The following is a 26,843-nucleotide window of genomic DNA, read 5'->3' as shown; positions in this document are numbered from 1 at the left end:
AACTCTTAATTTATCCCTCCTTGAAAACATTCATCAGTCAAGGAACCGCTGGGTGCTTGGTGTGTGTGTTTGTGTGTGTGTGTGTGTGTGTGATGAATTTTAATTCATTTCCAACAGTTCTCTTCACTTGATTTGGACATTTGGATTAGTTCAGGGGTGATCAGGTGCACATATATCAATTCCTCATGAACGCATCTTGGAAGCCTCACTTGTTATCTTTACTTGATCCTGACATGCTGGGGGGACACTGTTTCCAAGAGCCTCAGGATTAAGGAGCATCTTAGATGACTGAAATCCAAATATTGATGGGAAGAGATGAGGGGGGCTGGGTTTGCAGGCTTTTGTAGTCAGGCCTAGTGCTAGGATCTTGCAGTTCTTGGTGAGAGTTTCAGAGATGAATTATGTGGGCTTCATCCTGTGGTGGAGCTCAAGGGCTTCACTGTCAGCTTGCTGGCCATGATTTTATAAAGTTAATAAACAGTGGATCATTCCCTTACGAAATGAGTGGGGAAAGCCGGAGACAACGTGCATGCTCTTCCTCTCAGCAAGGTGACGCCTGGCTCTAATGAGGCTGTGTCAGGACTAGTGGTGGTTACTGAATTAACCCTCTGAATACGGTACAGGAACCTGCTAACACGCCTTATCACAGAGCAATGAATATATTGCCCAATGTTATTTAATTAATGATTAAGCATGTATTAAAGAACTTAAAGGCACTTTGAGACTTTTCAAGTTGATGGAATATACTGGTTTCTAGGTGGGCTTAGAGTTCTGGAAAATACTCAGTCATGATACAGTAGAAGGAGTTGCCCTCTGAGCCCCTTTCTTCTTTCTTTCTTCTTCCCTTTCTTCCTCCCATCCATCCATCCAGACTTAACTGCCCCGTGCCAGGTAAGGGGCACATCTTCTTGTGCTGAAGATGCAGATGTGGACTCGGCCAATACGGCCCCATCAGAGGACTTAATTATGGTCGGGGAGTGGGAGGTGGATGGGGGAGACTAAGTAAACAAACTGATGAGGTGATTTTGATCATCAAGGCCATGCTGAATGTCAGGTGTGACAAGAGATTATGGTACAGAAATGCAACTTTATACCAGAGGGTCAGGGTCTGGATTAGGGTCAGGGTCAGGCTTGTAAGGAAGTGATGCTCGATCTGGAACCTGAAAGAGCCAGAGTTTGATAAGTGGGGAGAACAGATTATGTAACTGCCCCAAAGCACAGGCTCCCTAGACCTTCATCCTAAATGTTTCAGCTTAGTCCAGTCGCTCAGTCGTGTCCAGCTCTTTGTAACCCCATGGATTGTACCATGCCAGGCTTCCCTGTCCATCGCCATCTCCTGGAGCGTGCTCAAACTCATGTCCATCCAGTCGGTGATGCCATCCAACCATCTCATCCTCTGTCACCCCCTTCTCCTCCTGCCTTCAATTTTTCCCAGCATCAGGGTCTTTTCCAAGTAATCACTTCTTTGTATCAGGGGGCCAAAGTATTGGAGCTTCAGCTTCAGTGTCAGCCCTTCCAATGAATATTCAGGACTTATTTCCTTTAGGATTGACTGGTTTGATCTCCTTGCAGTCCAAGGGACTCTCAAGAGTCTTCTCCAACACCACAGCATCAATTCTTTGGTGCTCAGCTTTCTTTATAGTCCAACTCTCACATCCATACATGACTACTGGAAAAACCATAGCTTTGATTAGATGGACCTTAGTTGGCAAAGTAATGTCTCTGCTTTTTAATATGCTGTCTAGGTTGGTCATAGCTTTTCTTCCAAGGAGCGAGCATCTTTTAATTTCATGGCTTCAGTCATTGTCTGCAGTGATTTTGGAGCCCCCAAAATAAAGTCTGTCACTGTTTCCATTGTTTCCCCATCTACTTGCCATGAAGTGATGGGATCAGATGCCATGGTCTTAGTTTTCTGAATGTTGAGCTTTAAGCCAACTTTTTCACTCTCCTCTTTCACTTTCATCAAGAGGCTCTTCAGTTCCTCTTTGCTTTTTGCCATAAGGGTGGTGTCATCTGCATATATGAGGTTATTGATATTTCTCCTGGCAATCTTGATTCCAGCTTGTGCTTCTTCCAGCCCAGCGTTTCTCATGATGTACTCTGCATATAAGTTAAATAAGCAGGGTGACAATATACAGCCTTGACGTTCTCCTTTCCCTATTTGTAACCAGTCTGTTGTCCCATGCCCGGTTCTAACTGTTGCTTCTTGACCTGCATACAGGTTTCTCAGGAGGCAGGTCAGGTGGTCTGGTATTCCCATCTCTTTAAGAATTTTCCCCAGTTCACTGTGATCTACACAGTCAAAGGCTTTGGTGTAATCAATATAGCAGAAGATTTTTCTCCTAAGTCTTCGCTACTCCCATTTCCCCCTTGATCTGCCGCTGCAGTGTTCTCTTCATTAGGGTACTCTTGTTAGACCTGCTAAAACTGAGCATTCTGGAAATGCTGACCTCTCCCTGGACAGGTGTTCTCCGTGGGTTGGTGAGGTTTCCTCTTGGCACATGGCCCACGTCGACTGAACTTTGCCCCAAGTAAGAGCTCTTCTGTGTTTACTTTCCTATTATCCTGGCTGGTTAGTGAGCCCAGAGCTTACCTGAACTTTCCTCTTGTGGCTAATCCATGTGAGATTTCACCTGGCCTCTAACTTTCTGAAAATGACACACGAGCCTTCCCTGTTCTCACATGGCCAAGACTCTGCCCCCGGGTGTTAAGACACCTGCTGGAAATTAGAGCTTCCTCTTTTTTTTTTCAGTCTCTTTTCAACTGTGGATTATTTTTAGCCTTTTTCTATTTTCTCTGAAGTTTGAATTGTCCTGTATATTTATAGAAAATGAATGAAAGCAGCCAGTGAGGCTTAGCATGGGTTCAGGTGTCTGAATCAAGAACCCCTTATGGTCAGGGAACTCGCTGAGTGATGTCAACCCTGCCACTGTGGCTTGAGCTGGTTCTCTGTATTTCTTGTTGATTAACTCTGAGTACAAGGCAGTACCTTTGCTCCTTTACAGTAGAAGAGAATGGTTATACAGAATTATAACCTTATAGGAAAGCAGACATTTATTAAATAAAGTATTAACCCCAAACTTAGATGGTGCTCAAGCCATGTGTTTTGTAAATAGATGTTTACTCGGGCTCTTCTCTCTTTGAAGTCTTCTGTATTATGTAGAGGCAAAACATTAGAACATTTTATTGCAAATAAATAGGAATTGGGTTTACCTGGTGGCTCAGATGGTAATGAATCTGCCTGCAAGGCAGTAGACCTGGATTCAGTCCATGAGTTGGGAAGATCCTCTGCAGAGACCATGGCAACCCTCTCCAGTATTCTTATCTGGAGAATTCCATGGACAGAGGAGCCTGGTGGGCTGCAGTCCATAGGGTTGCAAAGAGTCGGACATGACTGAGTGACTGAGCATGTAGGCAAGCACAAGTAGGAATTACAGCCGCCTAATAATAAGACAGGTTAACTAGGTGTCTATCCTGATTGCAGAGCACACGTCTGTGCCATGTCAGTGAAGCAACTGTGTTCATTTTTAGGAGTTTAGTTTTAGAATATTGAAAATGGTATGCATGGACTTCTCTATATTGTTATCTAGTTAGTTAGATAAGAACTCATTAGCTATGTCATGTTTTGAGTTGCCAAGGCCTCTTGAGTTGATTGTTCTACAGAAAGCCATGGAATACTCTTGGTCCTTGCACAGAATCCATGTTTTTGATGTTAGTGCCGAGTCGGAGTTGGCGAATCGCTGGCATGGAGCGATCTGCCCTTCCAAATCCCAGGGCGGGTGTTCATGCTGTTGGCATCGCCTTTCCCACCGAGCCGCAGCATCCTTTGCAATGACAGCTCTTCTGGCAGCTGCCGTCAATTGATTTGAGTTGTTCCTCAGAAACCTAGCTGTCATTCAAGATAATTTGGGGTTGATCTTTTCCTTTATGTTGGGGAAAAGGACAGACACACACATCCACAAAATACATTGTACATATTTTTATGTGGATTGCACAGACAGCAGGTTGTCAATACTAAAGTGAGTACAAACTAAAAATTTTTGAAGAAAGCAAGTATTCTCTGCATTGAAAAAACTAGCCATTAAGTTTTTTTATATGTATAAATATGGACTTCTGGCCTCGTCTATACTTAATATATCATTTTCTGGGGCTACAAACATAGGTTAGGTACAATTTCAGAGTTTGTGTTTTCCATTTAAAATTATATCATAAATCATTTTCCAGGTGGTTACATAGATCAGGAAATTAATTTTTAATGGTGGCATTGATGAAGATTAGTGGTTCATATTTCTGTCCACCATGTGTGTGTATCTCTACAAATATATCACTAAAATAATGTGTATTCTGTGCTAAATGCCCTGGGCTTGTAGTACATTTATACTTTATATTAATGTGACTGTCACCTTATGCAAACTGTGCATTCTGTTCTTTACCTGTGATCAAGGGGTAATTTAAAATTTCATGCGGTGAGCATGCATGGGGAGTTAGTAGAGAAAGATATGAACTATGTGTTTTTGTGTGGATTTTCTATAATATAGTGTGAATCTAAACACACATTAAGGCAAATTGCTGGGGTCTTTAAAGAACTGACACTGTGGAATAACCTTGCAAACAAATTTAAGTGAATTTATACCCCACGATGCGGACTGGGAGTTGTGTATTTTTCCTTTTATTAGCGCAGGGAGGGTCTTTGTATCTGAGTTGTATTAAATATCAGGAGCTCTGCATGGTGATATCACTCAGAGAGCAATCATAAAATTAAAGGAAATGTGGCCTGAAACAATGCATTTGATTTTATTTGTAGAATCTAGCATGAAGGGAACCAGAGAGCAAAACTGACAACATAGCCCAACAATTTTAGTATAAAAACGATCCTTTGTGGGGGAAAAAAGCTGTCTTCATTGTGTGATAATAAATGTGAGTTGATGTTCAGTATTTATAGAGAAGCAGAAAATGTCCCTTTAGTTAAGTTTTAGCAAGTGTCTTATCCAAATTAGAAGCTATACATTGATATTGATATACTGACTTAATAAACATGACTATGGAAATTGACTTGAAAATAGTGACCTGTGGGTGACTTTCGTTTGATTGACAGTGTGTGGAAATTTCACATAGAGATTTGGGCTGGGAGCATCTCTTGAAAGCTCAGAGTGTCAGCACATCCCTTGGCTGCAGTGAGGAGGGCCTTCACCCGGGGAGTCCTGTGCCTTCTCTAGCTTGTCTCGTCCTCCACCACAACTCACTTGCCTGCATTCCTGTTTTTCTTCTGTGACATGCATGATCACCGGAAATTTTGACCCTGCTACAGAAACACTTGTCTATTTTACCTAATATATCCTCTTAAAAGCTGTAATTTTATGGATCCATGTATCCACTCTAAGCTTAAAAATCAATTTTATAACTAAATTAAAATTTTTTGATTGTCAGAAAATATACAAACATCAGATTTACCTCCCTAACCATTTCTGAGCATACAGGTCAATGGCATTAAGTACATTCGTGTTATGTAACCATCACTACCATCTGTCTCCAGAACTCTTCTCATCTTGCAGAACTGAAACTCTGTACCCGTTCAACAACTGCTTCTCATCTTTTCCTCTCCACAGACCCTGGAAACCACCACCATTCTGCCTTCCGTCTTTCTGAATTTGACTACTCCAGGTACCTTACATAAGTGGAATCATGCAATATTTGTCCTTTTGTGACTGGCTTGTTTCACTTAGCATAATGTCCTCAAGGTTCATTGATGTTTTAGCATCTGGCAAAATTTCCTTCTTTTTTAAGGCTGAATAATTTTCCTCAATTTGCTTTTCCGTTCAATCAGCTGATGGACAGTTGGGTTATCCATCTTTTGGCCATTGCTAATGTTGCTGCTCTGAAGATGGTTGAATACATGCCTCTTCAGGTATCTGCTTTCACTTTTTTCAGATATATTTTCAAAAGTGGAATTGCTGGAACAAATGGTAATTCTGCGTGTGATGTTTTTGAGGAGCCATTTTATTGTTTCCTGTAGTGTATAGAAACAGTTGCACCATTTTGCAGCAGCGGCCAAGGATTCCCATTTCCCTAGATCCTCGCCAGCACTTCTTATTTCTGTTGTATTTTAGATAGTGGCCATCCTAGTGGGGGTGAGGTGGTGTTTCATTGTGATTTTGATTTGCATTCCCCTAAGAATTAAAGATAGTTTAGAGGTTTACTGTAGGTGTGAGGAATGACCTTCTGAGTTGTCGTTGAAAGAAAATTACCTGGAGAATCAAAAGAAGTGGATACTAGCCAAATCTCTAGCCTAATTAGCCGTCTGACCTTCAGTTCCGTTTAACAAATGTTACTTGGGCCTCTGCCAAATGCTGATTGCTGCACTGGATGCCACAGGGAGGGGAAAAATAAATCACAATTTTCCTATTCATGCCTCTGGTTTATAGTTTTCTTGTCTCTGAAAGTAAAACACTGGAAATCTTTGTGATTCCGAAGTTTTTAACCAGTGATCTAAAGATGTAAATATCACCCAGGGTTCTCTTCAGGCTAGGCAGCATTGCCTGCCATCAAAATAAGATATGAAAACTATAATGTAGAGGGGAAAAGGAAATTGTGAGATTTTTGAGGGGGTCTCTGATTAAAATCTGAGTTTCATACATTTACAGCTTCCACTTAGTCTTACTTTATGAGCTTGGTGTTTGAAAATTTACCCTATTTTAGTCAAATGATGCTGTTTATTACATTGTCCCTGGCATGATGTGCTGTGTGCTAAGTCACTTGAGTCATGTCTGACTCTCTGTGACCTTGTGGACTGTAGCCTGCGAGGCTCTTCTGTCCATGGGATTCTCCAGACAATAACACTGGAGTGGGTTGCCAAGCCCTCCTCCAGGGAATCGTCCTGACCCAGGGATCGAACCTGCATCTCTTAGATCTCTTGCATTGGCAGGCGGGTTCTTTATGACTAGCTCCACCTGGGAAGCCCCCACTGGCATAATACTACAAAAATTTTCTCTCCTCTTCATGGCAGAGCTTCTCAAGAAGGTGTCTCTTGTCACATCTTGGTTTCCGGCTTTCTCGGCCCCCTGCCTTCTGGCATCCATGTCTCCGAGGGGTCTGTGCCTGTGTGCTCAGGGCCTTGGTCTTAGCCGACTCTTGGCGACCCCATGGACTGTGGTCCACCAGCTTGTGGACAGCCCACGGTTCTGTCCATGGAATTTTCCAGGCAGGGATGCTGGAGTGGGTGGCCATTTCCTCCTCCAGGGAAATCTTCCAAGCCCAGGCATCCAACCTGCATCTCCTGTGGTTTCTGCACTGCAGGCAGATTCTCCGCAGCTGAGCCCAGCCACGGATGCCGCTTAGCTTTCTTCAGGTTACTTCTCTGAAGTATTTGAAACGGTTGGTCATTCCCTCTTTGAAACTGTTCCCTCTTCCAGTTTCTTTGATTTTGCTCCCTCTTCCTGCCTGACTCTCTTGTACCTCTCTGGACAGTGCTCAGCTTGTATTGTGAATTCTCTTTTCTCTTTGCTGCTATTGAAGCTATGTGATCCCTATGGTTGTGTCCTTAATTCTGTTTTCTTTTGACTTTACACACTGGCCTGGGAAGGGGGGAGGATTCCTATTTCCTTTTTTATTGTAAAGTAATTAGCCTCCAACTAATAAAAATAAATGGAAAAATTAAAAGATGATTTTATTTATTGATTTTTTGGCTGTGCTGGGTCTTCCTTGCTGTGTGGACTTTTCTGTAGTTGCAGTGCAGGGGCTTCTTATCGTGGTGGCATCTCCTCTGGAGGAGCAGAGGCTACAGGGCGCGCAGGCTTCAGCAGTTGTGGCTTACGGGCTTAGCTGCTCCTCGGCATGTAGAAATCCCCCAGACCAGGGATCGAACCCTTGTCCTCTGTGTTGACAGGTGGATTCTTTACCACTGAGCCACCACGGAAGCCTGTCCTCCTCATTTTTATCCAAACCTTCTTCCTAACCTCTTAAGTCCGGACAAGCAGTTAGGCTATTTAGTCTGTCTCCAGTTGGATAACTTGTCAGTCCTTCCAGTAGAAGATGTTCAGTGTGGAATTCATCTTGTTTTCTGTAAATGGCTCTTGTTCTGATTTCCTTGTGTTCACTGGTAGTTTCCACTGGATTCCCTGCTGCCAGTCAAGACATTGTTCACATCTGCTTTTGCCTCACTCCTACCCACCCAACACATGTAAGCAACAGATCACATAATTCATCTTCTGGACCAGTCCCCTCATCTCCATTCTGATACCGTTTCCTTGGCCGATGCTCTTACCATGATGGGTTGATCCATCCGAAGTGCTCCACTAGCATCTTATCCTTAATACCTCATAGATGACACTGTATTGAAATTGTACCGAATTGAGTGCATCAGAATGATTGTGTGTATATTTTATTCCTTGAACTTAAACCTAAGGGAAAATACCATACACTCATTACTATTGTACCCAGTTTGAAAAAAAGAAAATCATAAAGCATGAATAGTGTGATAGTTCCTTGTCTTTTCATGTCGCAGATCTAATTCTTTTGCAGTATTCATACAGTTGTAACTCTTAAAATCCAAAGATGGAAAAAGAAAGTTTCTCTGCTGTTATTTTAGCTCATTGTGGGTTGAAACCAACATCTGCCTTTAACGTGGCTCTTTATGCTCTGGAACTCACTGTTTACTTTCACCTTCAATGACTCGAATTTCAAACTGTGTAAGTCAAGGCTGCACATGTGTGCGCTGAAACGATGGGGTGGTGGTGGGTGATAGGACAGAAGGCGTTAAATACCTCGATGGTGGCTTGGTGACAGCACTTTCTTCATAGCATTTGGATGTTCTTTTAGTTACTTTCTAATTACTTCTGTTTGTTACTGCTCCTTGTTTCATAGCATATTTAAATTCCATCACTTTTTAATTAGCAGTTATTTCATACGTGGATGAAATTGAAATCAATGACACTCAAGCTATACTAATGTTAAGAAAACACAGACTTTATATTCTTGTAAATAACTAAGTTGTAGACATACTTGTTGGATGGAGGAATGAATGAATGAATTTAAATTATCATCCTTGTCCTTTTAAGAGCAAACATTACTTTATCACTGAACACAACCTTGGATGACTGATGACTTTTCATTTAGAAACTAATGACTTTAACCAGAGAGAATTTTCAAACTCTGTTGCATGGCTTGTAATTTCAAGTGTTACTGTATCATTTTTCTAAAACTTGAAATTTTCAGATAGGTTTAACCTGGCATTTTTATAAAAGATGTATGACATTTGAGAAGGGTCAGCAATGTGATGCCAGGCATGGCAAAGCTGAGATCGGTGGAAACATAACTTTTCTGAATCACCCACTGGAGGATCAGACATGTTCTTCCTCCTCTTTCTAAAAACAACTTTCAGAAGATAGCACTGGTGAATACTTTTAAAATAATTCCTAACATTTTCATCTTATAGCTGCACACTGCGTTTCCTGGTGAGATGATTCTGTCTAATCAGGACTGTTGACTGGAATGATTTCTAATATATCTTTATGGAAAGCTGCGAAGTTTCAAGTTTGGCCAGCCAGGTACTTTGGAGACCTGAGAGAGAAGCAGAAGGTCTTTTTAGATTTGTTACTGTTTCAAGTAGAGAGATTTTCTTCTGTGGGAGGGAGATCTTTGTTTTTAACAACCATTTAGATATAAGTGACTATAAAATTAACTGTTTTTTTTTTTTCCAGCAGTTTTGTTTTTGTCCTAGCCCTATCACCATTTGACACAGTACTGTTTTGATAATTATTTATTTTATTTGTACCTGTTTTCCCTGTTTGATTCATGGCTCAGTCGTGTCTGACTCTTTGCGACCCTGTGGACTACCAGGCTCCTCTGTCCATGGGATTTCCCAGGCAAGAATACTGGAGTGGGCTGCCATTCCCTTCTCCAGGGAATCTTCCTGACCCAGGGATCGAACCCAGGTCTCCTGCACTGCAGGCAGTTTCTTTACCCGCTGAGCCACCTGGGAAGCCCCTGGGTAGTGATAAATTCCATTTAGATAAGACCCCCAAGTAGGGACAGTGTTCGCTGTGATGAGGAATCCTGGGGTGCTTTACTAGGAGGAACTGCAGGAGGGCTCTGGGCCTCCGCTGGATGGTTTTAAGGAAGAGCCAGGGGACACTGAGACCACCTCCATGCTGGGTGCCGCCCTGAAACCAGGGCAGTTTCACAACTGGCTGTTCCAGTAATCTTTGCACAGGAGACGGGAAGAATAAATTTGGGGGAGCTGTTATGAAGGAAGGAATCACTCAGCAGGTAGGGGTTAATACACTATTTGGCAGCGATGGCACGATCTTGGCAACAGGTTCTTTGTTGACTTTGCTGCCGGACTTCTCTCTCTGTGGATATTTATCAGTGTGAGTTTCAGGAGGGACAAATCCTCTTTTCTTCCCGTGAAGAGTTTTGTCTTTTCCTCACCACCACATTCTAGTGTCCAGAACAATTTTTGACAGATGGCAGGAGTGAAATACACCCGTCCCCTCCTCCCATGTCTGTTGGAGGAATAACAACTTTGATTGATGAAATACTTTTCTTTGTCCTTAAGCTGTTCCCCTACAAAATACGGGACTCCTTTCATACAAAAAGAAAAGTCCCTGTAAATAACTTGTAAACATTTGCATGGCATTGCTTAGGTTGATGCGCTGTTAAAATATCACTAGTGAATATCAGGAAGGCAGCTGGCTCAGGGATTGGTGTGTTTTCAGTAAGAGTAATTCTCAGTGAGGTTAAGTTGAGAGTAAGTGTAACTTTCTCAGCTTCGTATTTGCTGCGTGGACCTTTTTCAGAGGCGGTGTTACTCACATGCTTTCATTTCCTGCGTGGCTGGATTAGACAGTGGATAATGTAAGATGTGGAATATAGGCTTTATTGTTTGCTGTTTAGTTGCTCAGTCGTGTCCGACTCTTGTGTGACCCCGTGGACTGTAGCCCACCAGGCTCCTCTGTCCATGGGATTTTCCAGGCAAGAATACTAGAGTGAGTTGCCATTTCCTTAAGCTTTATTGAAATCTGAATAACCAGAAAACCTAAAATGTAAAAGGGAATAGTGGTAAACCAAAGAACCTTTGGTCTTTTAGCCTCATCTCACTCCTCTGACTCTTGTGTGGGACAGTCTCCACAGCACCCCGTGTGATCCTTAGGTTACGCACCACATAAGATCTAAACTCTGACCCACCTTCCGTTATCCGTCCCTTCCTGCTGCACGGACTTCCCAGCTCACTTAAAATCTGAAGTCTTAGTTGAGCCAGCCTCTTCTCTGATGTCATCTCTACCTGCTGCCCCTGGGTCCTGCAGGTCTGGTTGTATTGGCTTCTTTGCTCTTCTAGGTAACAGGGAGCATGCTTCTGGATTTGGGCTTTGCGTGGGCTCTCCTGTCTGTCTGGGATTCCCTTCCCCAAGTAGCCAGTGTTTCTCCTCCTCCCGCTCACTCGGAGGTCTGCTTCTGTGTTCCCCCTTCCTGTGTCAACACTCCCACCCGCCCCCATGCATGTATAGCCCACTTCAAGAGAGCAGATGCCTCTCATTGACCTGGCCTCTGAATTGATGAATATAATACAAGAGGTCAAGTAGGCTTGGGAAGCTGCTCCTGGGAGTCCATTTAAAAGAACTTTCAGAGTGTGTGCTAGACCAGACCGAATCCAACCTCATCTTCTACATATTTTGCATCTGCAACAGGGCCATGTGCTCACAGCCATGAACTGAAAGCATTACAAAGAAAACCTGTTTTGTTTGGGAAGTGTCATCGTTGAAGGAATATTTACGGTCCGTTTGGCATGTTGACCTTTCGGTGTGCCCGAGGTGGTGAGGGTTTCTAACCACATGTGTTATTCCTGATGCCGCAGCTAAATTAAGCCTTCAGTGAACCAGATTTCTCTAACTCCACTTCATGGTAAGTGGATCTATCTTAATGATGTGAATTCCTGCTCTAATGATGAGTGACTTCTCTCTCAGCTGTGCTTAGTCGCTGGGTTGTGTCTGACTGTTTGCAATCCCACGGACTGTAGCCCACCAGGCTCCTCTGTCCATGGGGTTTTTCAGGCAAGAAAATTCGAGTGGGTTGCCATTCCCTTCTCCAGGGGATCTTTGCAACCCAGGGATCAAACCTGTGTTTTCTGCATTGCAGGCAGATTCCTCACCTGCTGAGCCATTGGGGAAGCCCCCTTCTCTCTCAAAGCAGATGCAAATCTTTTTTTTTTTTTCCTACTTCTGCCTCATCACCTGGGTACAGAGAAGGACATCTGTGTCTACTTGTCAAAATGCAAATTATATGAATGGGCCGGAAGAAGCAACAGGAACAGTGTACAGTGTAGTCTGTAAATGTTAGAGTAAACTTGAGACAAGTTTTTGAAATTTGAAATTTGAGACATTTATTAAAATTCCTCAAGGGGAACACCCTTTAGCAGAGGTGGCAACAGTGCTTACCTGTTTGAAGTCGCACTTGGATTTTTTATTTTTTAAAACAAGGATGTTGCCTGTTTTAGCTTGTCTGTCTGGTTTGTATTATGTTGTAACCTGGTGGTTTTTTTCTGAAAGAAGAGACACAGTTCTGAAAATAGTCATTGCCTAAAGGGGAAAAACAAATTCTTTTCTTAGTATTGCAGGCTTTTTTTTTTTTCCCCAGCAGATTAAAGCATTTCATTGTCCAGGAGCTCTGGAAATGTTCTTACCTTGCTTTTCTGATCATACATCCTATTAGCAGACACTTTTTGAGCAGGCACACCCAATATTTACTTATAAATTATGTACGTGTGCTGTGATAGTGATAGTACATATATTATTAAACACTCACAAAAATAGAAATTAAAAAGACACAGGAGTGGGTCAGAATGGACGGTCCAGTGTTTCTGTGCACGTCCCAAGGCAATGTTGGTCCCTCCACGGGGCTTGCTCAGCCCACCCTGGGAACGCCCTCCCCCAGCCCAGAATCCTTGGGTTTGCAGGATCTCCATGCAAATGCACCATGAGAAGGTGCTCAGACGCCACACAGGGAGGCTGGATGAAGAGTCTCCTGTTAATGGTTGTGCTAAACTCGCAGACTTCTCCATTCTTCATAACATGCTATAGTGTGTTCACTGCCTGGGACGGGGTGGTGACCAGGGTGAAAACATTCATGTTTCACATCTGTTTCTCATCTACTCCTGCAGCTGCTCCTGATGCTTCTTAAGTCTTATCCGGAATTTCAAAACTGATTTTTTTTGACAATGGAAAGTTTGTGTTTTTTTTTTAACTGTGTATGTTAATTGCTCGGTTGTGTCTGACTCTTTGCAACCCCATGAACTGTAGCTTGCTAGGCTCCTCGGTCCATGGAATTCTTCATCCCAGAATACTGCAGTGGGTTACCATGCCCTTCTTCAGGGGATCTTCCTGACCCAGGAATTAAACCTGGGTCTCTTACATTGCAGGCAGATTCTTTTAAGTCTGAGCCATTTGGTAGCAAATTCTGACCTTTACTCTTAGGAAGCTGTTTGGTTTCTATCACATTTAGGGGGAATCTTATGTTTAATTATAGGATGCTGACTCAAATACCCTTTAGGTTGTTGTATAATATACAACACTTTCTAAAATTTTAAGTTCTATATTCTGGAGCCAACCTGGCCTAAGATTTTCATATAGGGAATGTGGAAATGTGCTGCTCCTGCTTCTTTGAAATGTAAATCACCCTGTTGTTCAGGGTCCTGCTGTAAGACCATTTTTGTAAGGATGCCTGAGTTTTGAGGGTTTTGATTACTTGAAAAGACTGACTCAAAAATCTCTGCCACTGAAAAGGGCATACCTGTTCTTATTTGGTCACTTGTGCCAGTGAGGTCATTTCTGCCTTACTGTGGGATGGATGGAACAGTAGACTGTAGCCTACCAGGCTCCTCTGTCCATGGAATTTTCCAGGCAAGAGTACTGGAGTGGGTAGCCATTCCCTTCTCCAGGGGAATCTTCCCGATCCAGGGAGGGATCAAATCCAGGTCTTCCGCCTTGCAGACGTATTCTTTGCTGTCAGGCCACCAGGGAAACCAGATGATTTTAGTGTAACCTGTAGTTGCCAGATTACTGCCCTCCAGATCCCTCACCTTTGGTAAGCAGCCTCTGACCTCACTGTCCCTCATCTCTCTCAATCCCTCTGTCCCCCTTGTGTTGGTTACCAGCTAGGTCATTTGCCTTATCTTGGGAATATATGAAAAGACACTACCCCTGCTTCAATCCCTGGTCCTACCTCCGTCAGCCCAACTTCTACCCTCATCATCTCTGTTTTGTCCACCTGCAGAATCTTGCTGGACCCTTTCTGGTGATTCTGGTCACTGAGGATCTCAGTGGAGATACTAAGTCTATGAAAAATTACTCTCCAGCTCTGTATCCCGTGGGGCTTCCTCCAACATGGTGTATTCAATCCGAGAATGCTCCATGGCCTTTATCTTTCCTTCCCAAGGCTGCCAGCTGCCCCCTGAGACAAGGCAACCTCTGTATTCCTGCTGTTCAGCTGTTGGCATCATCTCTTCATCTCTTGATCATAGGCCAGAGCCCTCTTAACAGGCTGGTGTCCTTCTAGACTGTTCCTGTCCTTTTCTGTCTGACCCCTCATCTTCTCTCACTTTTCACCATCTGTGGAATGCCTGGGCATACAGGTTGTAGCCAAGTAGTTAGTGGGGTTTCAAATGCCACGTGAAGGACTGCACTTCTTCCTGCAGGCAGGTCAGGAGCCTTTACAGGGAGTTCTGTCTCTCCTTTGGTGAGACCCTGGCTCTGGGGTTGCACAAGAGAGAGTGCAGAGCACAGAGTCTTGGGAAAGAGGCAGAGACTCAGAGAAAGCTCCGTATTTCACTCCAACTTCAAAATGTTAAGTTAGTTGATGACTTTATTACTTGACTGGTAAAATGGTCTGGCAGTATGCATAGCACATGGATCCTGAGCTAGGCAGCTACGGGTTTTAGTGACGATTCTGCCAGTGAAAGCAGATCTGTTGACAGAGGGCACGTTAATGTGTTAAGTAGAGACTTTAATGATTACTCATAATTCCTGAGGATTTTTATGAGTATCATATAAATTAAGTTGGTGACAGGTACTGAGTACCAGGAACATAGTACCCATTCAGGAACTGTTGTTTATTCTCCTGCACCCCACCATGAGGTGTTGGCACTGTTGCCCAATCTTGTGAAATCCTAGCATCTGAGGTTGATTCTTTGATATTCCAAATAGCATCTGTGTTAATGGACATAGACAGTATTAGATCATGTTGATAAAAGGAATAGTTTTTCTAATCATATACTAGGCTATTAAATAAAATCCCTGCTTAACAGGTATTTATGCCTTTTAGGAATGAATTTGTGCCATAGTTTAAAACTGATGATAATCGCTTCTTGACCTTTGAGCTAAGGTCAAGTGTAAAACTAGAGATAAATGTGTTTCCCATTATGCATAACTTTGGATGGAACATCTCATTTAAGACTGTGCAGTATGTGAGGTTATGAAACTTTGTTGAATAGGAAAAAGTATTTCAGGAGTTTGAAAAACATAATTCCTTGTATATGTCAATCCATCTGATTGAACAAATATTTCATTACTTTTGGGAAATTAATACATTAATGACATATTCTTTCTCTTTAATTATTGTCATTATACATTTTCTTGAGCAATATAATCTATCTTTTATTCAGAGAAATGTAGCTGATTTTATTATTCTTTTTAAAAATATTATTTATTTATTTGGTGGCACTGGGTCTTAGTTGGGGCATGTGGGATCTAGTTCCCCCACCAGGGATTGAACCTGGGCCCCCTGCTTTGAGCGTGGAGTTTAAGACACCGGAGCACAGGGAAGTCCCAATTTAGCTTATTTTAAAAGATAAAAAAATAAATTATACTTACTGAATTTTTGGTTAATGTCCCATAAAATACGTTAGTGTTACTAAGTATCAGTAAGGGAAACTTTGTAGTGTTATTATTACACAGTTATCATTGCATTATTTCTTGGTACCCTTTAACATGTGTAGTGTTCGCTAACTGAGATTGCTCTGCTGGGAATTATTTGAAAATAATTAAAATTGAAATTAATATTAATTAAATCAATACATTTAATTAATTAAATTAATGTTAATTTATTTAATTAAATTCAAATTAATATTGAAATTAAAAGTTGCACTTGTAATTTGTGCCATGTGTGTGTGCACCTGTGTTCTAGGTGCTATATTCCCTAGTCTGTCATATAGCAACTTAATTATATGAACTTTTCCTTTTGGGAGATGACTAGGACATTGCCGGAAACATATTGTCCTAGATCAATGGTCAAAATCAATGGTCTATAAACTGGCTCCTAATTTTCACTGTGAAAACAAATTCAGCAGTGATTACAAGATTTATATAAGTCATAGCTGCTGTATTTATAGGTTCCATTTAATATGCATTTAAAATATTTATTGCTTCTTAAAGTGTATTTTAAAAGGTTTGTATTGTGTTATGGAAAAACAGATTATTTTTTCTTCTTTATAGTGCAAAATAGAATCTTAACTTAAATCTTTGTGACCATAAACCTGTTGGTGGAGCAGAACAGGACACATTATACACTTGCGTTTTTGGCTGAGTACTGACTGGACAAAATGTCTATCCAAAGAGACATATATTTGATTCTCATTATTCACTATAACACCATGTCTGGGGCCATTATAAACAGCAGGATGACCAAGAAAAAGCAAAAACTGTGAAAAGTGGCACCTAGTGGACTTCACAAAGGTTACTTGTTTACGGTGTGAGATCTGAGATAAGAAGGGAGAACGTTGCCTTGTTCAGCCTCAATTGGGAATGTGTGCGTTGGGGAATGTGTGCGTTGGGCAACTCCAATTTTTTGTCACCCTGTGCATGTTCATGAACGGACCTAGAAAATGCTGCTGGGAAAAGTCACAAGTACAGGATTCATGAGTGATGACTCACCTGAATTAGCATAATGTTGAGACCACATGTGTGCCTTGAATGATGAGTTGAGTAGTTAAACTGTTGCTTCCCAAGAGCTGGATCTGGTAACTGTGAGTGGATCCAAGCTTTCGTACCTGGGATGGCTGGGTTCTCCCCCTGATAGGTGGAGACCTGTCCGATGCACCTTGCCTCTCCTGGATCCCGGTCCCTGCCTCCACTTGCACGAGTGAGTTGCCATTGGCCTGCCATGGCCCTGCAGTTAGCGTCCGCATCCTATCCTAGTCTCTGAGTTGGGAGACATTAGAGTGTATGATTAAGAGCAAGCTGTGGATTCGCATGTCTTGGGTTCCCATTCTGCCTCTGCCACTTGCTACCTGCCTGCCCTCCGGCAGGACTGCTTAGCTTCTTTGCACATGCTTTTCTTCTCTGTAAAATGGGGGTAACGACATTGGCTACCTGGTTATGTTAGTAGTTGTTGAGACACTGTGTGTTTCAGCTGTGTCCGGTATTTAAGACAGGAGTTGGTTTATAAGCCCTCAGAGGTAAGCTGTTAATCCACCCGGTTATCCCATACCCAACTGGCCTTTTCATTTTTCTTAAGGATTTTATGATACGCCACCAATAAATACAACCCCCACTTCAAAATTTCCTTTTTAAGGAAAAGAACGAAAGTGCAAGGTACCAAAGTGTACAGAGGTGAAGCTGAAATGATGCTGGAACAAACTATTAGGTTAGGCGGGGAGAGAGGAACTCTGAATTTAGTCCTGAGTTTTGATCTGTTCCCAAGAAGAAAGGCCTGCTTCGCATTATCTTTTACATAAAAGCTGTTGTTCAGGAAGTGCGCGGCAGTTTCTGGAACTGAGTGGTTTCTTTCTTGATTATTCACAAGACTGCTTGGTATTCAGATGCCAGTCACACTGATTTGCAATACACTTGTGTGTACCCACGTCTCTCTCTCACCCTGGGATCTTGGAGGCTGGGTGTTATCTCATTGATTTCAGATCTCCAGGCTTAGCCCAGAGACACTAACTCTGCTGCAGAGTCTGCTTGTGATGGTGTGATTGCCAAACACTTGTCTCTACACGGGCCCTGTGTGTGTTCTTCCCCTGATTTTATCGTGGATCACAGGCACGCTACTCTAGTGCGGAGAAGGGCATTCGGTGTTCTATAGAGATAATGAAGGCGCAAAAGGAAGATAAAGGGACCAAGTCCAGGGTGGCTTGTTTATGGGGCCGCGTGGACTTGGGGGACACAGTGACTGGGGCCCTAATGCCATGTACTGCATGCTTTTGACTTGGGGGACACAGTGACTGGGGCCCTAATGCCATGTACTGCATGCTTTTGACTTGGGGGACACAGTGACTGGGGCCCTAATGCCATGTACTGCATGCTTTTGACTTGGGGGGCACAGTGACTGGGGCCCTAATGCCATGTACTGCATGCTTTTGACTTGGGGGGCACAGTGACTGGGGCCCTAATGCCATGTACTGCATGCTTTTGACTTGGGGGCACAGTGACTGGGGCCCTAATGCATGTACTGCATGCTTTTGCTTCATGCCTCTTGAGTATTAAATATTTTAAAACACCTGTCCCCGTGTATGCATTTGTTTACCTATAGACTGCATGTACATGGCTCTTATAGACTATGTGCTGTGCTTAATCACTTAGTCGTGTGTTCATGGGGATTCTCCAGGCAGGAATACTGGAGTGGGTTTCCATGCCCTCCTCCAGGGGATCTTGCCAATCCAGGGATCGAGCCCAGGTCTCCCGTATTGCAGGTGGCTTCACTGCTGTCTGAGGCACCAGGGAAGCCCAAGAATACTGGAGTGGGTAGCCTACCCCTTCTCCAGGGCATCTTTCTGACCTAGGAATCAAACTTGCGTCTCCTGCATTGCAGACAGATTCTTTACCAGCTTGAGCTACCAGGGAGGCCCTATATACATTATAATTAGTATTAAAAAGAGGTTGAAAAGGAAGGATGACTGTTCTCAAAGTAGATTATGGAGATAATTACATAGCTATAAAAATTGACTAATATTATTTACTCAACTATGTGCTTAAAATTGGGTGAATTTTCTATTCTATTAATTAGGCCTTCATAAAAAATTCTAAAAAAGGAAGGATGAGATGGAGATGGAATTTTCAGTATCTAAACATTTTAAAACCTATTATAAATATCAAGAATCCTTTTACTCTCACCTGAGTTATGGAGAACTAAATACTTATTACTAAGAGCAGTGTGGTTAAACATGGAATCTTTAATGATTTTAATCACTTAATTGTTTAATTGAAAAGAAAGCTCACTTTAGGAGTGTAATTACCACTCTCTATTACTTTTGCCTGTACTTAATTATCAGTGTTCTCTTTAGCCCATGGTTTCTTTGCAAGGATCTTTTTCAGGGAAACTTGATAACATTTTAAATTTTCTTTAGCCAGGTGTGTGACACGCGTGCGCACACACACACACCCCTACCTACCTTTCAGTTTGCAGCTTACACATCCTGAGGAAGCCTGTGATCTCTGTACTGTGAAATTTCCATCTTTCCCTCAGAGCAGCTCAGAATCACTTGTGATTGGTTGATACGTGGATTAGGTGTGGGGACCACATTCTCTTCCCTTTCGTGGCTTTATTAGTGCCTTTCAGTAGGGGAATTGCATGCAAATACTTTTTGGTTTGTTTGTGCTGTATTTTTATTATAATCTCTTATCTGTCCCCTCCTTCAGGACACACACCTCCTGAGTCCAGGGACTTCAGTTCATTGTGGCATTGTTAGCACTTTGACCCATTCCTAGCACAAATTCTTGGCTCAATAAATAATGTCGAGTGAATCAACCTGCATATTAAATTTTAGCAATAATTAATTCTTCTCAATTTAAAAATAAAGATAAATGTATGTAGAAGTTCTCTTCTTTAATTCCTGCCACACTGGAATTGCATCCTGAGATGCAAGCAGTCAGCTTCGGAGACCACTCACTGCCTGTGAGTGGGTGTACTGTGAGGAGCAGGGAGGAGGTGAAAGGCTGGGGCCACTAAGAAATATGCTTCACTGAGAGATCAGACTCTTCTGGCATCTGGATCCGACCCATCTTACCAGTGGGCGCCCCCATAGCTCAGCGGGTAAAGAATCTGCGTGCAATGCAGAAGACATAGGAGATGCAGGTTCGATCCCTGGGTTACGAAGATCTCCTGGGGAGGAAATGGCAGCCCACTCCAGTTTTCTTGCCTGCATAATCCCCTGGACAGAGGAGCCTGGTGGGCTACAGTCTTTAAAGATTCAGACACGATGGAACGACTAAGCACACAGATACTTTTCCAGTATCGTGTTTCCCTGGTGGCTCACTGGTAAAGAAGCCGCCTGCAATGCAGGAGACCTGAGTTTGATCTCTTAGTTGGGAAGATCCCCTGGAGAAGGACACGGTGATGCACTCCAGTATTCTTGCCTCCTGGACTGAGAAGCCTGATGTGCTACAGTCCGTGGGGTCACAAAGAGACACGACCGAGCGACTAATCAACAGCAACACAACAAATCCCTCTTTAGAACAACATGAGGCGTCCTTGAAATACAGTGCAAAGGGCTGTCGGTGGTGTTTCAGGGATTTGTGAGATTGAAAGGGTGACTCTGTGCTCTATGACTCTCCATAGTAGCAGGACTGGCAGGGACCAGGAAGTACTCAGGTGAATTGCATCATTTCGGTTTGTTTTGAAGAACTGCCTTGTAACTTGGTTAAAATCCAGTTCGTTCAGTTTTTTTATGATCAGTTTTATTAAGGTGCAATATACATAGGCTAAAATGTACACTTTGGAGATAAATAGTTGTCTGAGTTTGAGAAACAGCCATGCAACCACCACCACAGATCATGATAGAGACTTTTTATCACCCACCAAAGATCGCTTGTTCTCTTGTAGTTAATTGTCTTCTTTCCCCAGTGCGCACTGATCTTATCTCTTCCGTCCAGTTTTCCCTCTTCTAGAATGTCATAAAAGATGGTATCATACTGTATATAGCCTTTTGTGTTTCGCGTCTTTCACTTAACGTTTTTATGTCGATACCCATGTTGTTTTGTATATTAGAAGTTTATTCCTTTTTATTGCTGCATGCTGTGCCATTATATGGATGTACCCTATCTTTAAAAGCCATTTACTTAGTTTTGGGAGAGTTGGGTTGTGTTAAGTTTTTGATGATTTTTGAATACAGCTTTCATAAACAGATATGTTTCAGTTGTATGGATATCTGTTTGATTTTTTTTTGAGTGAATACCTATAAGTGGTGTTGTTGGGCTATATGGTAGGTATATGTTTAAATGTATAGGAAACTGCCAAAGTGTTTTCCTGAGTGTTTGTGCCAGTTTGCATTCCTGTCAGCAAACAGGAAAGTTCCAGTTGCTCAGCATCCCTACCAGCACACTTGTGTCGTCCGTTTTTTGCATCTGCTTGTTTGGTTTTGGTCATTCTAGAAGATAGTTGGTTTAGTCTTGAGTATAAGGGTATGGGCATGATCTTATGTTCATTTTTCTTTTTTTAATTCTTTAATTTGTTATCACTTCTCTTTTTCTTGAGGAAGTCTTCCATCTTGCTTTTCCTCTTCACTGACTTCATTTGTATAGACTGTAGGATTAATACCTCATTAAATACCATTCCAGGTCTATTTCTGCACATTTGTAGTAGGTATAACAGCACTTTGCTCCTTGCTTTGCTCTTGGTATTAGATCGTTGAACTTATGGGTAGGCCTTGGGCGACTCTGGCAAGAACCAGTAGTCACTCAGGTAATGTTCTCTGCTGCTTGAGTTGTAGGGGATAAGAAAGAATAGAATCAGTCTTGAAAAAATTATTTTAAAAAGACTCTAATTTATAATCTTTTGGTATATTTTTGGACCTAAAAGAAGCCTATTTTGCCAGATTTTCAGTTCTGAGTTGTGTATCAATTGGCAGAACCCTGTTATTGACGTTATTATTTAAGCTACTATTATGAGTGCTTTTAAATTGTTTGTTAAGTTGGCTACATTACTATGGGTTCTTCATTGAGTTTGCCACTTCTGAAGTGTCCATGGAAATGTCTCCTATTGAAGCAGTTAGGTTTGGTTGGGCTTGGTTTCAAATTCTGCCAATTTTCAAGCTCTCTCAAAATTCAGTTGTAAGCGTAATTAATGTTTTAGGCAGATAATACTAATTTTTTCTTGCGACTTTGGTTATCTTGGATCATATCATTTCATTGGTTGTATTATAAAGATTTGAGCTTGGTTTCATGTTCTGCCAGTTTCAAGCTCTGATCAAATTCAGTTGTAAGCATAATTAATATCTTAGATCCTAATATGGATTTGTCCCTATAACTTTGAATGTCTTGGGTCAAATCTTTTTAGTGACTACCTTCTAAAGACTTATTGAAAACTGTTGTCTCAGTGTTAATTTTTGGTGTTTCTTACATAAATACTCTGATACAGATAAAGCAGCTTTTATAAGAATTGAATTTATCAGGCTCACATGATACGGTTATGCATTACTGTGTGTAATTTCCTAGCATTTTTGTGTGAGTTTTTCCTCTAAGCACATTTTTATATATAAAGTTCTGAAGAAAATCTTCTCACCTGAGTGTCTTTCAAAGAGCCCATTGTATTCCCAAGTCCACAGCACATTTTTATTATTCCAAGGACTTGAAGGCTCAGCTCTCAGTATTCTGAAGTTATGTTATGTTATTCCCTGTCCTAGACCATTGTGTTCCAACTATGACATTTAGCAGGGTTGTTTCAGAGTTTTAAGTGAGAGGAGAGGGTGTTCAAAACAAATGGTTTCAACAGAGAAAATACTTGTGTTTTAAAATGCTTCACTCATCCACCCATCTTTCTTACAAATTTTGTTCCAGTCACCAGCTTTCTTTTTAGAGCAGGATAAACCAAGGGAGACAGAGCAAACTGGCAGAGTGGGCAGGCACGGTCCTGGTGGTTCCAGCTAGTGGGAATGATGTGCCTGTTGGGGGTTTTTGAACATGTGTATGACGTTTTAGATTGTCACAAGAACAAGGGGCCATTGCTGGCATTTGATGGTGAGGGCTGGCAATGATAACTGACATCCTCCAGTCCATAGAACAGCCCCATATGATGAATTGTCTTGCTCCAAATGCTAGTAATCCCCTCTTCCATCCTTGTTAAACAATGCTGATCTGGATCAGCCTGGGTTCCAGTTTCCAGAACTGTGGACCTGAACAAGTTGCATTTTCCTCATCAACTTGGAGGAAAGTCGGAATGAAAATGCATATTGTCTAAGATCACTGGGGGCTTCTCAGGTGGCGCAGTGGTAAAGAATCTACCTGTCAATATAGGAGACTCAAGAGATGCAGGTTCGATCCTTAGGTTGGGTAGATCCCCTGGAGGAGGAGGAGGAAGCTAAATGGCAACCCACTCCAGTATTCTTGCCTGGAAAATTCCATGGACAGGAGAGCCTGGTGGGCTATAGTCCAGGGGGTCGCAAAAGAGTTGGACACCACTGAGTGACTGAGTGCGCCCACACACAAATGAGATCATTGTGAGCATCGCTGATGATGTAAGTGAAGCAGTGAACACGACACCAGATACATAGTAAAATCAGCAGAGCGTGGCTGGCTGGAGTAACTTTCCAACCAGCTGAGGGTAAAATCCAGGCAGGGACCTGCGGGAACTTGCCTGATCCGACCTGCTCCTCTTGGAACTCATCTGCGGTTCTCTCTCCTGCCTCTCCCGTCACACGAGGGACTGCTTGTGGTTTCTCCGTCTCCCTGAGAGATCTGCCCGCCTCTGGACCTCCTGCGCTTGTTCCTCCTTCTGAGGGCAGGCACCCTCTCCCCTATCCACTGGGCACTCCTCCCCGCCTGCCTCCCTTTCCTCCTCTGCCCACTTGATCTGAGGGAGGCTTTCCTGCTTTGCAGAAATGGCAGCCTGGCTCTCCACAGCCACCTCTTCCCCTCAGCTCTTGTTCTTTCCCTTACCATGTTTCAGTATATTAAATATTTTTGGGCTTATTGTTAGTCTTTTTCAAGTGGAACATACGTTTCATGAAAGCAGGGACTCTGTTTTGTTCACTGATGAATGCCCAATGACTGTAATATCCCCTAGTACATACATGCCAATAAACGTTTACTGAATGAATGAATTATTAAAGATAGCAAAGAAAAGAAATTATAATTGGTTTGTATACATATGCTGTGTATAAGAGAGAGAGACTGTGTGTAATAAAGTTATACTTTCTAATAGTTTCTAATCCAGATGGAATTAATCAATTATGGAAATCTCTCCATCTAAACAGTTTTGAGAAATAGTGTAAGAGGTAAGAGACACCAGGTTGTCTTAAGAATCAGATTTCTCTACTCTCATTCAACTCTGTGATTCTTCCTTCACTTTTAATTGAGGAAAGCATGATACTTTTATTTTTGATAAGAGACTGCTCTAAGAATATAATGATGTGATTTTTCTTTGACTATATGTTTTGCAATTGGTTGCAGATCTCTAGAGGTCATCAATATTATTACCCATAGCACCTTAGAATGATTTGAGTTTTCTTATCTGCTTGGAGGAGGTGTAATTGTTCTTTGGCTAGATGATAGATATTTACTGCTTCTGTTTATATAGGCATAGACTTGGGAAATGCTTTTAAGGGTTGTATTATTTTAAAAAACCTACTGGCTGGATGTTTTGGGACCAGGGGAATGATAAGCTGTGTGAGATGCCTATTTAAAAGAGAGTATTCACAAGTGAAATTTCCTTCTTGTAGTTGATTGGTTCAACTATTTCTCTGATAGGTGTGGTTTTATATTCTGAAAAATTTGTGTTGATTTGGTGACTTATGGATAAGCACAGATTGCTAAACAGGCTCTGTTCCAAGCAAGAAATGACACATGAAGATATGTATAAGGTTTCCTGGGTTTTAAATTATTGTGTCTTTAGGCTAACCTTTTAATCATATTTTGTGTCCTAAAATAGCTTCTGCAATATGCACTTTACCCAGGTGGGATAATATTTTTACTGGCAATTAAATCTCTCTCATACTATCCCTCTGCTACTGAAGTCCTAAATATACTTCAGGTATTCTATTTCTACAGATAATTTCTAGACAAGGCAATCTTTACATGTAATAATGCTAGACAGGCCATTTGAGGTTTGGCAGTTGTTTTCAAATGTAGGTACTGGTTAAGATGTCTGTGTGTGTGGTTTACCATGGGGCCATTAAGCTCAGTTGTGTGGAAACATGAATTACATTCTCTCACACCTAGTGTGTGGGCTTTCCTGGTGGCTCAGAAGGTGAAAGAATCCACCTGCAGTGCAGGAGAGCGGGATTCGATCCGGGTCCAAAAGATCCTGCGGAGAAGGGCATGGCGACCCACTCCAGTATTTTTGCCTGGAGAATTCCATGGATAGAGGAGCCTGCTGGGCTACAGTTCATAGGGTCACAAAGAGCCAGACACAGTTGAGTGACTCACACACACATACCTCGTGTGTATTAAGACTCAGGAATTTCCTTCAAATCTGGACATTTGAGTGAATGGCCCTGGTACTCACTCTTCAATTGGATGGACTCAATTCTGACATCCCGTCTTCCTCATCCCCTTTATCAAGTCCTGTCAACTCAGCATCATTACTGTTTCTCAGTACCTGTCCTCTTTTCTCTACTAAAAGAACAAGAAGACAGGAGGATCAGAAGACAGATCTAAACAACAGGGACACAAATTCAACCAATTGGCATATATAGAACCCAGAGCTGCAGAGCTGACTGTGGCTGGGCAATAAAGAATGCTTTCATTCCTCTTTCAATGAAGAGGAGTGAAAACATCAGGGTTTTCTTTCTGATTTAACCATTAGGAATTAAGATAGAAGTCGATGTAAAGATGACTAGACAGTCCCCTTGTTTATAGTTTTATGTATTTACTGGCTGTGCCGGCTCTTCAGTGCTGCGCAGGCTTTTCACTTGTTGCAGAGGAGGAGGGCTCTCTCTGGTTGGGGTGTGTGGGCTTCTCCCTGCAGAGGCTTCTCTTGTTGTGGAGCGTGGGCTCTAGGGCTTGGGGGCTTCAGTTGTTGAGGCCCTGGAGTTCAGTAGCTGCTCCCAGGCTCTGGGGTGCAGCCTCAGTAGTTGTGGGGCATGGGCTTAGCTGCTCTGCAGCACGTGGGATCCTCCTGGATCAGGGATCGAACCCATGTCTCCTGCAAGCAGATTCTTTACCACTGAGCCATCAAGGAGGTCCCCACTTTTTTTTTTTTCAAGAAATTAAGCACTGTACCTCTAGGAAAGGGACTTCCCTGGTGGTTCAGTGGTAAAGAACCCATCTGCCAATGCAGGAGACGTAAAAGACACGAGTTTGATCCCTGGGTCGGGAAGATATCCTAGAATAGGGTGTGGCTACCCTCTCCAGTATTCTTGCCTGGAGAATCCCATGGACAGAGGAACCTGGCCGGCTGCAGTCCATAGGGTCCCACAGAGTCAGATACGAGTGAAGTGACTTTGCATACACTCATGAACCTCTAGGAAAACCTCTGTATCATAGAAGAACTCAAGATAGAAATTAGGAAGTATTTTGAATTAAATGGTAATGACTTTGACATAATGATTTGACATAATACTTGTGGGATGCAGCTAGTCTGAAAATCAGTATCTAGTTTTCCATGTCAAGAATCGAAATGAAAAACAGAAACTTAAACCCAGAGGATATAGGAAGAAAGAAAAAGTAACATATGGAACAGAAATCAAAAGATAAATCAGCAAAGGAAAAGTTAATTTTAGAAATATTAAAAACTAATAAACCCCTTAAGACTGATCAAGAAAATAAGAAATAAAGCATATTATCAGTATACTATTCCATATTGAATTGGAAACTCTGAGCAGTGAAGGAAGAGAAAATATTTATTTTAGAAAAGATGAATGCATAAATGAACTGTGGTATATCCACACTATGGAATATTATTCAGCAACAAAACAACAAATTATT

General features: G+C 42.1%; 1 protein-coding gene across 4 annotated transcripts in view; it reads left to right on the top strand.

Moving 5' to 3' along the window:
- The window catches only part of MCTP2 (multiple C2 and transmembrane domain containing 2), a 254,511-nt gene that overhangs the window by 16,972 nt on the left and 210,696 nt on the right, over nt 1-26,843 (top strand). The window contains exon 2 of one of the 4 annotated variants that reach the window (XM_043921522.1): nt 5,607-5,661. The exons of the other annotated variants lie outside the window; for them this stretch is intronic. The gene's annotated coding sequence lies outside the window, so the exon portion shown is untranslated. The remainder of the gene's footprint in view (nt 1-5,606; nt 5,662-26,843) is intronic. 4 annotated transcript variants of the gene reach the window in all.

The sequence above is a fragment of the Cervus elaphus genome, chromosome 13 (genome assembly GCF_910594005.1).
Source record: "Cervus elaphus chromosome 13, mCerEla1.1, whole genome shotgun sequence".
NCBI lineage: Eukaryota > Metazoa > Chordata > Mammalia > Artiodactyla > Cervidae > Cervus > Cervus elaphus.
The sequence above is the reverse complement of the archived record's forward strand: the minus strand, read 5'-3'. Positions and strand labels throughout refer to the sequence as shown.